The sequence below is a fragment of the Pholcus phalangioides genome, unplaced genomic scaffold (genome assembly GCF_987345545.1).
Source record: "Pholcus phalangioides strain wild (caught in Gottingen) unplaced genomic scaffold, Ppha-v1.0 ptg000004l_1, whole genome shotgun sequence".
Lineage (NCBI taxonomy): Eukaryota > Metazoa > Arthropoda > Arachnida > Araneae > Pholcidae > Pholcus > Pholcus phalangioides.
The window spans coordinates 10836392-10849712 of NW_028301597.1; positions in this window are offsets into that span (position 1 = coordinate 10836392).

Here is a 13321-nt window from a genome sequence, read left to right on the forward strand (position 1 = left end):
ACTGCATTCAGAGGAGTGATGTTCCCCTGGACACTTGACACAGCGTGGATCATTATGACATGACTTCGATGTATGTCGCCAGGCCTGACAATCGAAACACTGGACCACACCCTTGCGTTTTCTATACATCTCAACTCGAATTCTGATGTAGTTCAAAGAAGTCAACTTATAAATTTCCTTACTCCGATTTTATCGGGGCATTTCCACTAGCCAAATCGGAATTGGTACTACTATTCTGTCAGGGCCCTGTCCTCTATGGCTTTTTAACTGAGCAACATTTATAATTTCGAAGCCCTCGGCTTTCAGCGACTCTTTGATCACTTCACAGGGGGTATTTCTTTCTAAGTCCTTGATAACCACTTTTATTGTCTTATCTGTACGGAACATGTATGTGCTATACTTTATGTTATTCGCAGCGAACATTTTTGTAATCGCACGGTGGTCATTTTCACAGTTCAAAAACATCATATTTTTACCGGCTGTTTTTGCCGAAAAAGTCTCTTGGCAGGTGCTTTTAATTTTCTGCAGCAATTCCATCCAGTTCCCATACTTGGTAAGAGTCAAGAGGGGAATCCGAACTTTCTTATGAGAGACTTCTCTCCATTGATTAGGATTTTCAGGGTCTGGATCATCAATTTCTTCATTTTCTGTATTATTTCCAGAGTTTCCGATATTTTGTCCTGTATTTCCCGCATTTCCTACGGTACTTGTTGATGGTACAGCTTCAATGACATCGCTCCTGCGCGTCTTATGGCTGGTTGGCTGTAGCAATGACGTCACAAGTAGCTGTTTGCCCATTGGCTGGAGTGACTACGTCATTATTTGCTGTCACAGCATCGGTCAAATCGACCTTTGATGCGCTGGCCACAGCGTAGGCACTAAGTGGGGATTCGTTTGAATCATCATTAGACAGGCTACCCTGGGGCACCTCACACCTTTCTACAGTAATGGGCTCACAAATAATGTCCTTCGGGCCATTACCTCTCTTCTTTTTCTTCTTATTTCTCTTTTTCTTCTGACCTCCCTTTCCATTGACGCTATTTGGATCGTCATCAGATGATTGACGGGGAGAAAAGCTGTTTTTGCGAAATATACCACAAGATGATGCCTCGGCATTGAGCACTTCACCCAGTTTCCATATCATAGCATCCTCAATTTCGTACTTGTCATAATCAACTTTACAGTTTACGAGCCTAAAGCCCAGTTCAATAAGTTCACAGAAAGAATTTTTACCACTGCACGCGCCTCTTGAAGACGATTTAATCTCTGCATGTCTCGTACGGGACGAATGCATGTCGAGAGTTTTTAGTATGGCGACTATTAGGTCGTGTCTAACACTAGTTTCGTTAGGGGCCTCGTCGTCGTCACTACGTGCATTCATATCATATTCAATTAATGAAATATAAGCATTAGATACCTTGTCCTATGCCGCACGATGGCTGGCAAAAGAAATCCCATGCAAAAAACACAGTTTCGACATACTCTTACTTCCCATTTTCAAGCGCACTGACTGCTCAACAAAAATGAAATCGGCAAAATCAGAAGACTCACCCCTCACAGCAACCCACGGCGATGAACATTTTCCGACGACGAGGCTGTGGATATAACAAACCAAAAAAAAAAACAACCCAGATATAATACTGCAAAAAAACCCCAAATTATCTAGTCAAAAACACAGCACCCCCCCCCCTTTATATTCTATTATATAGTCAAAAACACTGCCTTTTATGGACAACATTCATTTGACTTAGATTTTTTCAATAAACGCGAAAATACATGGATGGAATAGTTACACTTCCTAATCAACAGATAGCACTGAATATTATAATTGGGAAAACTTTAGCGCCACCTGTCGACAATAAATGTAACTATTTTGGCAATAAAATTTTGACATTTTATAAAATTCTGTCTTGCTTTGCAGAACTTTATTGTCTATGCTTTTCGAATTATATGGAATTTTTACTCGTTTTTGTAACTTTGTGATCTTTTTTTATTCGTGGTCTCAATTCAAGTTGAAATTGGTGGCCAATTCAAGTGTATTATTAATTGGGGAATTCATGAACATCACAGAGTGGGATTATTTTTTCTGAATTTTTTAACTGTACAATACTGTCAACTTCAAAGGGAAAAACCATTAGCATAAACTCTAAAAAATCTCTCTCCCATTAACATTTCAAAAAATATCTGCATGTTGTATATATTATGTCGTTTTCTAAATAAATTTCCAGGTGCCAATCAAAAACTATATATATATTCATGGTATATTATATTTCAATTATGTGAGGTATAAGCTTTTTTTTTCCACGCCAATCTCAATAATGCATATATATCATTGCTACGTAATATAATTTTAACACCTCCCTATAACATACACGTCGATTATTACATACACTTCTCGAATCACCTAGGGCTATGTTGTAACCGAACTTGACTGTATTTACATCTAACACAACGCCAAAGAGGGAAAAAGTGATGCTTGTGGTTTCCCTTTCAAGCACGCTCACAAGTACTGAGCGAAATTACGATTTTCCACTTCAAAAAGTGTAAATTACCAAGATTTCGCGAAAAAGTAGTAAAAAAAATCAATTTCAGCATTTATTCGTCAAAGTTGGCAAATTTCGCATTTACCGCATTTATTTCGTAAATTTCGCATTTATCGCGGCTATTTCGTAAATACAAAATTTACGTATCCCTAGCTATTCCGCTTCAAGTATTTTTTCCCGTGGTATTTATGTCAGGATATTTGCTAACTTTATTATTTTGTCGCCAATGATAAATGGCCAGGCCTGACCACCCTCTACTAAATTAACCAATCAGGGAACAGAATACGGGCTTCCGAACATTTTGTCTGTAGATATCGTGAACATGCCTCCACGACTGAAATTCGTGTGAATTCTGACCACGAGGTCCTGATGACGGCTTTCCATTAAACAGCCGAAACGCGTCGACCATTGAACCAATCGAATTTATTTGTCTTGAAAGCGTGGCAAATTTTGTATAAAATAAGAAATATAACCTTATTTCTCTTCGGATCACTTAAGAACGGATCACGATACTCTTTTCAAATTTTAGTAAAATATTTCGATCCAATTTATCAATGCATTTTTCGATAGCAAATCGACTAAAAATGAACAGAAAAATTATTGTATAAAGAAAATTCATATTATGCTCGTTAATGAGTCATAAACAGCTATAAAATATTGAAAAATCGGAACTTAGGAAAATAAAAAACACTAAAAGACAACTACGTTTTTTATAACATTATTGGTCTTGATTTCTTCTGCATGCTTTTGTTATGACATTTAACCGATTTACAGTACTTGTATTTTAAGAGTCCGCAAAATATATTGTAAAATGTATTGCATCAGCAAAAAGAATTAAAATGTGTGACGATTGGTGAGGTGTATACGAAGCGACGAACATGAAGCATTCCTTTATTTTGCATTAACCTGCGAAACATACAACTCTTCGTCATGAAGGTTAAAATCGAACTCCTCGAGAATGTCTTCTTCTCTCGATACAACTTACGTGTCGTGTCGTTATCGTGAATAAAAGTATTGCTGTACATCCTTGTTAACAGCTTGCCTGTTACAAATGCTTAAATCATTTTCTGACGAGGAGTTAAAAAAAAGAAATGGATAACTTTCGCGAGCTGGATTCGAACCTTGGTCTTAAGATTTGCAGTCCGATACACTATAATCTACACAAATTCGGCTGGCAGAAGTGGTTTTAAAACTTTTTATTACCAAAAGCATATACTTTTAGTGAAATTTTTTTTCCGAAATTTATTACCACACACCAAGCATCACTTTGCTTTCTACCAGTAATCCGGTCATTGTCGAGAAACGTTCTACAATGTGCAGTAGAAGAATAGGAAAAATATATACGGGGGGTAAAAAATTTGTCTCGAAGAAGCTCTCCGAAATTCTAGGGTAAATAGATTTTCACCCTTCTGGTAGTTAAAGAGACACCTTCATGACTCGCTACCATTAAGCACGGAATTTTAATCCTTCCCTTACGCGAATTAAAATGAACAATTTTGTTTGGCATACAGTATAATCTTTCAGAATACATTCCAGTAATTACATAACGAAGCCACCTTGTGACCGAAAGCACAACAGATCGTACGATATTAACTCTTTCTCTACTATATCCGGCCCGTCATGCAGACTACCAGATCCGGCCGAAATAGGGGGATAGGCTCTTTCATTCCGTGGGCGAGACACAGTGAGGGATTGTTGACGGCTTCTGCGCGAGATTCGTGTCGGAGAAAGAGGATTATTTCACAACTACAGTTACTTATGAAAGAATGGCTATCGCCAATGACGATACCTCAGGTGAGCTTTGAGAAAGACGTGTGGTTACTATTTTTTAAAATTTCGCCAACATTCTGATTTTCATTGAAAGTTTATTTGGTTTTTTTTTAAACTAGTAAAAGATCTGTTATCTAGCTATAGGTTTGATTAGTAATCGAAGAATTTCTTTCTTAGTACAATTGAAAAAAAGAAAATTAATTTTAATACATCAGAAAATCTTAATTTTTTTTATTAAAAAATTACCAAAATTTTATTTTCGGACATTTTTTTATGAAACACTCAATGAATGTATAATTGAATGTCTCAATGAATGACGCTCACTTTGAGAAACACTGTCCTGCCGACTTGAAATTAGTGATAAGAAAACTAGAATAGATTTTGAGATAAACACCACTCCTTGTCTCCAACATTTTCAGCTTCTGATGCACTTGACAGAGAGGTTGAGATGCTTGAAGAATTCACTATCACAAAATGGACAATAGATGTATGAAAAGATAAGTAAGGGCTTTTATACAGGCGAGGTCCAAAAAAAATTGGCCTGGTCTATACCATCTCAATACATATATGCTTATAACAATAGCAGAATTTGGGTTGTGACTCTCACATAGGTTTGTTGTGCTGTTTGTTATCCTGTTGCTTTTTGGCGTTTGGACATATCTTTTCATTTTTAGCTCTCATTCTGTTTGTATAAAAACCAGCAGGGCTGGATTAAGGAAAATATTCGCCTCTGGGCAGGACTCTGCAAAAAAAAAAAGACATCTTGGAAATAGAAAGACTCACGGTGAAAAGATTCGGCTTCAACGTGATTTGAATGATTTCCTACTGCGATTAGAATTTGGGAGGTCCTTACTTATCTGAAAACACAACATTTAAAATTCTTTTAAAAAAAAAAGAGGATTTTTTTTATCGATTCATAGATTGGGAGTGGATAATTACGGTTCTGTGGGTAAGTACACGTGGGTTTTTAGTAAATCTAAGAAAATAATAATACAGTACAGTTTATTTGCAAGAAAAAAAGGAAAAAAAACCTTTTTGGCTCGTGAATAAGTTTTGAGTTATTGTGAAGGACAGGTTTGGGACTCCTTTGACTAAAAAGTTAGCCGACCCCAAGTGGCGTGTAATTAAGTACTTTGTTGGGAAATGCAAACGTGTTGAATTAGAGAAAATCTCCCTTTATTTTCGTGTATTTCCCAGGTCATCTTTTTTTTACCACCAATGCGTCTAGTATTGAGTTCCATTGTACGATGAATAAAGATAAAATATTTGTGGGATGTTTTAGTCTAAACTCTGTCTTTTACTAACAGGCAGACATGACCGCCCAGAGAGACCATCTTGGGATGGTTTGAGCTCTTTCCCAAAGGGATGGACGGTCTCGGAGAGCTCTTCTACTAACAGACATGCTACTAGTTATCTGCAATTTTTTTGAATAGATAATGTCCACACTATTCTGAAATGTGATTAGTTTATGGATTATTTTTAAGCTTTACAATTTCTCTCGTTTTCGTTATCTTGTCTTATACAAATACAACGCCACCACAGGCAAAATGCCCAACGAGGTGGATGAGAAAAAGATGCCCATAAAATGTATTCTTGATATATATTGTTTAAAACAGAAGTAGGTCGTAGAATATTTTGTAGAGATCTTCTTTCTAGAGTATTTTCCCAAGTAGTCGCCTGACGTCAAAAATGATGTTTTTTTAAAGTCATGAAGTGCCTTATTCCTGACGTCATAAAATAGGTGATTATGTCCATTTTGAAGACGTCATCTGGGCGCCATTTCATGACGTGATTAAATGACGCATTAGTAAATAATGCACCCCCTCCCTACAACATGTATCGCGTTATAAATTATTCATGTGGAATAGAACTAAAAAGACAAACAAGTATTTAAAGAAAGAAAAATGTTTTATTCAGTCAAATATGCATATTATATCTCTACACAGTGGTTCAATGGACGAAATGGATTATGAACTGTGCAACAACGGTAAGCTTACAAAATAATCTTTCAAGGGCAGCAGAACACATTTAGAAACAACATCCTCTAAGGATACTTCAGTATATATATTTGCCAAGTCTTTCACAATAAAAACATTCAGTTTAGAAGATGGGAGGGGATACGTATAGAAATTTTCCTGTTTACTATAAATCGTAGACCTAAAATACTTAATCTGTCAGCTCTCCTCAATACATTGTGAACCTGAGTAACTGATTTTTCTTTAGTAAAACAACAACAATTAGCGGGACTTAGGAAGGAAATTGAAATACAGAATTTATTAAGGAATGACAATTTTTTTATATGGATGCCCAATAAAATCACAAGGAACTGGTCCCAAGTTATGTTCATTTTGCATCACAAATAAATCAGACTGCATTTGATTAGAAGGTTCACCATGTTCGTCGTATTCATTTAGTGTTCGACAAATTTGTTCAAATGGCTTATTGCCAGATTTAATGCTTTTCTTTAAACTGCCTAGAAAACTTTCAAATACAAAAGCTGAGAAATTATCTAAAACACCCAATTTTTTCACATCATCTGCAATGTGAATCAAAACATGAACATTATAAACTAAAAATGATTTGCCATATAACTTTTCAGAGTGGCTTACTAATTCCCTTAGAAAGTTATTAGCAGAACTAGAATAATTCGCCAAGTGTGGAGACATAAAATGCCGATACCACAATGCAATAATAAAAAATGCTTGTACATGGAAGAATGAACTAAATTAAGTAAAACCACAAGGCCAGCATAAAGGAGGAAGGTTCGTAGCTCTGTGGCTTTCCACCTGCCAATTTCATTCAGTCCTCTAGACTTTCTTATGAATTCTGCAGGAAAAAATGTTTTCAAATAAAGCAACCGAGTATTCAATTCTGCAGTTGTTTTGGCATCTAATTTTAATGGAACTTTGCCACACAGCCAAAAATTTAACAGTTTCCGCATAACTCCTAAACACACACAATGCAAATAATCCAAGGGCAAATGTGAAACCATGTCAATATCAAGAGCTAAACGTGGTGAAGTTCCAATGTGATGATCTTTGTCTCTGTGCTCGAAAAGATTTGTCATTGCGATTTGTCCCATTCAAATCTGCTAAAACAACATTTTTACCCTCTGGAACATACATCCCATTACAGGTGCATTTATCACAAGAAGAGTATCCCCCATGACCCTTTACACATTTTAAAAATGCACGTGCAGGAGCATCGCAAATAAAAGAATGCAGCTTAATTCCAATGGTCCTGCCCTTGAAATTAAAACCAACATCAAACAAATGCTGTAGTTCTAAAACTAGATGATTTAGAAATTTTTCCTGAGGCTTTGGTTTCGAGGTGCCACAAAATATGGCAACTACTATAGGAGTGTTTATTAAAGGTATACTGACATTGCTTCTCAAAATTTAAGACTGCAAAATACGTAAATTTCACAAGAATTTTAAAAACCTTTTTAAAGCAAGAACCTAAAGTTTGCCAGCTTCAAAGTTTGGTTAAAAAATTTTTTTTTCCCCCATTGAAATTGAACTTGATCTTCAGGCGTAAATCCCAATGTTACATGAAGTGAAATGCCTACCTGTTTCATAGAGGATTGTTTGGTTTTATGATTTTTCAATTTTCATCCGGCTCCTCGCCAGAGATCAGAGCTTTATTGTAATTTTTCACAGTTTTTGATGGCCAAAAACATCTGGTCTTCTGGGACGTTAACTAAAAAAAGTCTCCCCGTTCAAAAAGTCTCGCCACAGAGAGCAACAGGCCTACAACGTTACAAATATTCAATCATTACACTTCACTCACAATTTGAAGTATAGATGGCAACTCTGAAATATCATACACAACACTAGCTACACACTCAGACTGTTAGGTGTACGCACGCACTTTGTTCCAGATTCTGCCACGAAGCTGGGCTGAAGAGATCTCGGCAACGGGATAAATCCGGTGGCAGAGACCCTGGCGTTCATTCATTCATTGCGGCGTTAACTAATTGCCGTTAACGATAACAACTGGACCATTCCCAGAATCGATTGCGTCATCTGCAATGCAAAACATTTTTATACTGAAAAGCAATCGAAGATAAATACGTAAATAATTTTCGAAAAAAAAAACCAGACAGAATTCTAACAAAAAAGCAGAACATGCATAACATTTAACTTTGATAGAAATTGACTGGTGACTCATGAAATAAAAATTCGAAAGGAAACTCACCTCTCAGGAAAAACCTCTTGAAAACAACTTTTCCATTTCACGTAACTATAAAAGGCCATCCCTAGCATCAATTGAATAAAAACGACAGAAAAAACGAATTCGTTGATATGAGTAACGTTGAAGGATAACAAAAAGATCCAGAACAATATAAGATTTTTCTCGTACCAATATGGTCAGCTCACCTGAAAGTGAAAGAGCCATGGTTCTTCTTTAAGAATGACCGTTCACTCGCCCTTTGAAAAGAGCCGGCGATTTTAGACGGTTCAAGAGCGAATTGCCCATCTCGTTCCTGAGTAAAATGCCGTGATTAGTGATGGGCAAAACGGTTCTTTTCCGTGAGCGGCTCTGAACCGCTCACTCACCAAAATGAACCGCAGCTCTTACACGGCGCTTTTGAAGAGTTGATCAAGAGCGCCATCTAGCGAAGAGTTTTATAAACTCTTGTGATTTACCCTCCTCCTCTCCTCCTCTCCTCCCCCCCCCCCCCGCAAACAATATCTAGATTTTTTTTTTTTCAAATACAGCACACTGCGTTTACGCTGCAGTTGATGGACGCGTTGCGTTTCAATTAAAAAATCAACCGGAAAAATATGCAAAAAATCAAGCTTTTCTCTCTCTCTGTCATTCTAAAAATAATAATAATAAACTTTTTCCCTTAGGGGGTCATTCAAGTATTACGTCAGCATCGGGGGGGGGGGGGTTTCGGATTTGCTGACTTTTGATGATAAGGGGGGAGGGGGGGTTTGAAGGTTACTTACGTCATCAACCACCCGTTTCTGAAGATATGGGGGGGGTCAGTGTTTTGCGACTTTTGCTGACAAATGGAGGGGGGAGTCAAAAATGGCTAAAAATCTGCTTACGTAATACTTGAATGGCCCCTTATAGAAGATGGTTTCGTGCACTAAACCAGACACGTAAGATGGTCAGTGCCGTCTCAAGGCATGGGCCCACCCGGGGGTCTCAGGAGAAAAAAAGCCTCAGAAAAGTCATTTGGCCCGGGGGCCCATGTTGCTCTTAAGACGGCCCTGAAGATGGTGAGACAAAAAATCTCCATATTACTGTATTTGCATGAACATCCATGTTCTCATTTACGTAACAATCGATAAACGATTTGTATTCATCCCCTGTGTCGTCTTCATGGGCGGAGATACGGGAGGCGTGGGGGGGGGGGACATTGCTCTTCCCCAGCGTCAAAGATAGAGTCGACTGATCGAATGTATAAATGTATATGTGAATTGACATCATCATCATCGTGCCGCCCCCCCCCCTCCAGACTTCCAAGTCTATCTTTGCCTATGGTCGTCTTTTTTAATATGCCGGACAGCTTTTGATGTAGATTTTCGAGACATCTCACATAAAAATAAGCAATCACCGTTTTTTTTCTCTCGCACAAAAGTCATTTTGTAAGGAGTCGCGAAAGGTTCTCGTACGGAATACAGCCTTTATACCTAGCTAGGTATAAAGGTGTAGACTACGACACATTAGGAAAAAATACTTCGAGAGTGCGGGTTGGGTTCACAAGGGGTTACGTTGATAAACTTGAGTGATAACAACTCCCCCTCCAGTTCACAAAAAAAATGTATTGGTATAGGCCATTGTTCCCACCCTTTTTTTGTCCCAACGGCCCCTTCTTTAGAAATTTTGATCTCCCATCCCCCCCCCCAACGCAATCTAAGCCATAAGATCCTATGTTATACCCGTAGCTTCTACCGCCCCCGGAACATTCCATCGCCCACGTTGGGAATCACTGGTATAGTCGCAAAGGAAGAGGTCGACAATCGTCCCCCCCCCTTTCTTTTATTCATTATAATAACGACTGAAATTACATACGAAATTTTAATTGAAAAATCACAACTGAAACAACAAATTACATTGCGGTTGAAAATTATGAATGCAGGGGCGACTGTTCAGCCGCGTGATCCGTGCGTTCACATGGGATATCGCAGTTAGAGAGATTAAAAAGCAAAAAAAAAATCTTATGTACCCAAAAAAATTAGAGAAATGGTGTCTGTCCGCTCTAGGTGGGGTGCTAAATCCATGATGAAAGGGCAAAAACAAATATTATTGACCAAAAAAAAATTAGGGTAAACGATTTGTCTGCTCGTAGGAAAGGCATCAAATCTGAAGTGAAAAATCGGAAAAAAATTAGGGGACATGATTTCCGTCCACTGTAGGAAGGGGTTGGGGCAAATTTGTCACGATAGGGCAGAAAAAATTTATTGACCAAAAAAACAATTGGGGAAAATGATTTTTGCTGGAAGCCAAATCCGACGTTGAAGAGCTAAAAAAAATTTATTCTGGTCAAGAAAAGAAAAATCAGGAAAACGATTTCTGTCATCTCTAGGAGGAGCAACAAATCCGAGCTGAAGAGCAGAGCCGTAATGAGAGCACCCCCCCCCCCCCCACCAATCCAGGGATACGCACCTAGATACTTTTTAAGCCGGAACAAACTTGCATTTCTGTGCCCCGTATAATGTAGAAGGAGCAGTTAAAAGAGGTGCATTCCTCTCCCCCACTAGTCCAGCGCCCGAGCCCCAGACCCCCCCCCCCCTAGTTGCGGCTCTTCTCTATCTGGCTAAAAATTACTGCCTATCAATTCAAAGTACTCCGAATCTTGGAAATTTGAACATCTTATTTTCAGGAGATCTGCCTCTTCTACACCTCTCCTCCCCGCGGACGTGCCCATGCGTAAAGGTCCCTACACACGCTCAGTTATACCTGCGCAGTTATGCCTGTACAGTCCAACTGTGCAGGCATAACTGAGCGTGTGTAGGGGCCGTCAGTTGACCTGCGCAGGCGACCTGAAGGGAATGGTTTTTCGATTCGGTATAACTGTGCAGTTATGCCTGCGCAGGTATAACTGAGCGTTTGTATGGGCCATCAGGTATAACTGCGCAGTTTTTTTCCCCCGCTTTCTTATATTCGCCCTTCTCTCTTTCTTCCCTCTTCTTTTTTCACTGATAATGTAATAGAACAACTGAATAACTTGTTTTGGAGAGGGATTCCATTTAATTAGAAGAAATTTTTCTAATGGCGTAATTTTCACGATATTTTCTTGCAATTTTATATCGAATAAAAAAATCGAAATAAAATTTTAGAAATATTTCGACCATTGTTAAAATTCGCAATTTTGTTTCTGAAATCACTCTTTTCAATAAATTTGCCCGAAATTATGCACCGAAACACACAAACTCTATATTCAAATAATGTGCTATAACTATTAATTGTTCATTGATTATTTAGAGAAGAGGTTTTTAAATAGGGTTCTTGGAGATTTTAGGAGCCCCGTGACATCAGATTATTTTAGTATTCTTTCACATGTACTTCCTTTAGAAATCAAGCAGGTGTTTATACGAGTCAGTTAATGTTTGCAATTGTTTGCAATTTCAAACGCAGGATTCCCACTCCTTTCTTGACTGAAAACCAGCAAGCATCAACAGGACAAAAATCACTGCAATTTATTATTTTCTTTTACATGTAATTCTTAATGAATCGCATTGAATTTGTTTTTTGGACACATCTCGTCAGATTGCAACGAATTTCAACTTTCAGCTCAAACATTGAAAGAAAAAAATTCAGATGAAATTACGCTAGTTAAACGTAAGAAAACAATCGAAAAATTCGTTGAGAGAGATATACGGTTGATAATATAATTATATCATTGAGTAATACTATTAATATACATACTATGCTTCATAATGAGTCAATTTTTTAATTGAGTTGAATTAATCGTAAGAGGTCGCGTGAAAAAGCAGTTTTCTTTCAAGGAAAAACACTATGTAAGTTACCGTAAAAATTTTCAAGTAAAAAAAATTATTTTTTTTAAATCGACGCTATCGCGAAAAGAAAATACTATCACACGATGCTGAAGGAGCATGTATCCCCTATCTGTATATTCAGAGGAGAAACGTGCTTGTTTTCGAAGATACAGTGGACGCTCGTTATGAGAACTTCACGTTATAGCGATCATTCACGTTATAGCGACAAAGACTGGTAGGGTAAGTCCCAAATGTTTTATGTTTTACTAATATAACGACCGACCCAATCAGGCCCGACCACAACCCCAAGTCTCCCCCTCGCTACGACCTTGCTCCAAATATAACGTCCATTCTCGACGAGACGAAGGGGTCGTTATATCGGGCGTCGATTGTAATACCAAAATTTCTCTTTTATTGCCCATACGTATTGTCATAATCACTGTAGATATGGATAGCATTCTTGATAAGCATGAGTAGGCAGTAGTGCCTTTTACTTAAGTCATGAAAATCGGTCATTATGAGAGGTTTTAGTAACATCAAAATACATTATTGTACTTATGGTGTAGATTCAACAAACATCTTCCGTTACAGCAGTCTTCCTCAAAGTGTGCGTCGAAGCTCTTGAGCGTCACCCCCCTGCTCCTTCCCACCCACATCCTGCCGCAGGGCACAGAGGCTATTCTCTTTGCCGAGCCGCCACTATAGTGAATTTTTTAACGTGGGAAAAAAGAATGATTAGAATCATCTCGGGCTCTGAAACCAGAATCCTGATCCCAATCCCATCTTTGTGGGGGTTTAGGGGAAATGGCTCGAATAATGACAATATTCATTAGTAAAACCAGCCCCCGGGGATGCAGGACCCCAGATGGTGTGGAGATCTGTGACAGTAGGCTTTACCGATCAATTTACAGTTACAATACACCTGGAATGTACAGCGCACATTCAAAGGGAGAAAAAAACACTTTAGCTCTGAAGAAACAAGTACGAATTTCTGTGTGCAATATTAGTTTTTTTTTGCCCAAGGCCCATATTTACAAAGGCTTCCTTGGTAAA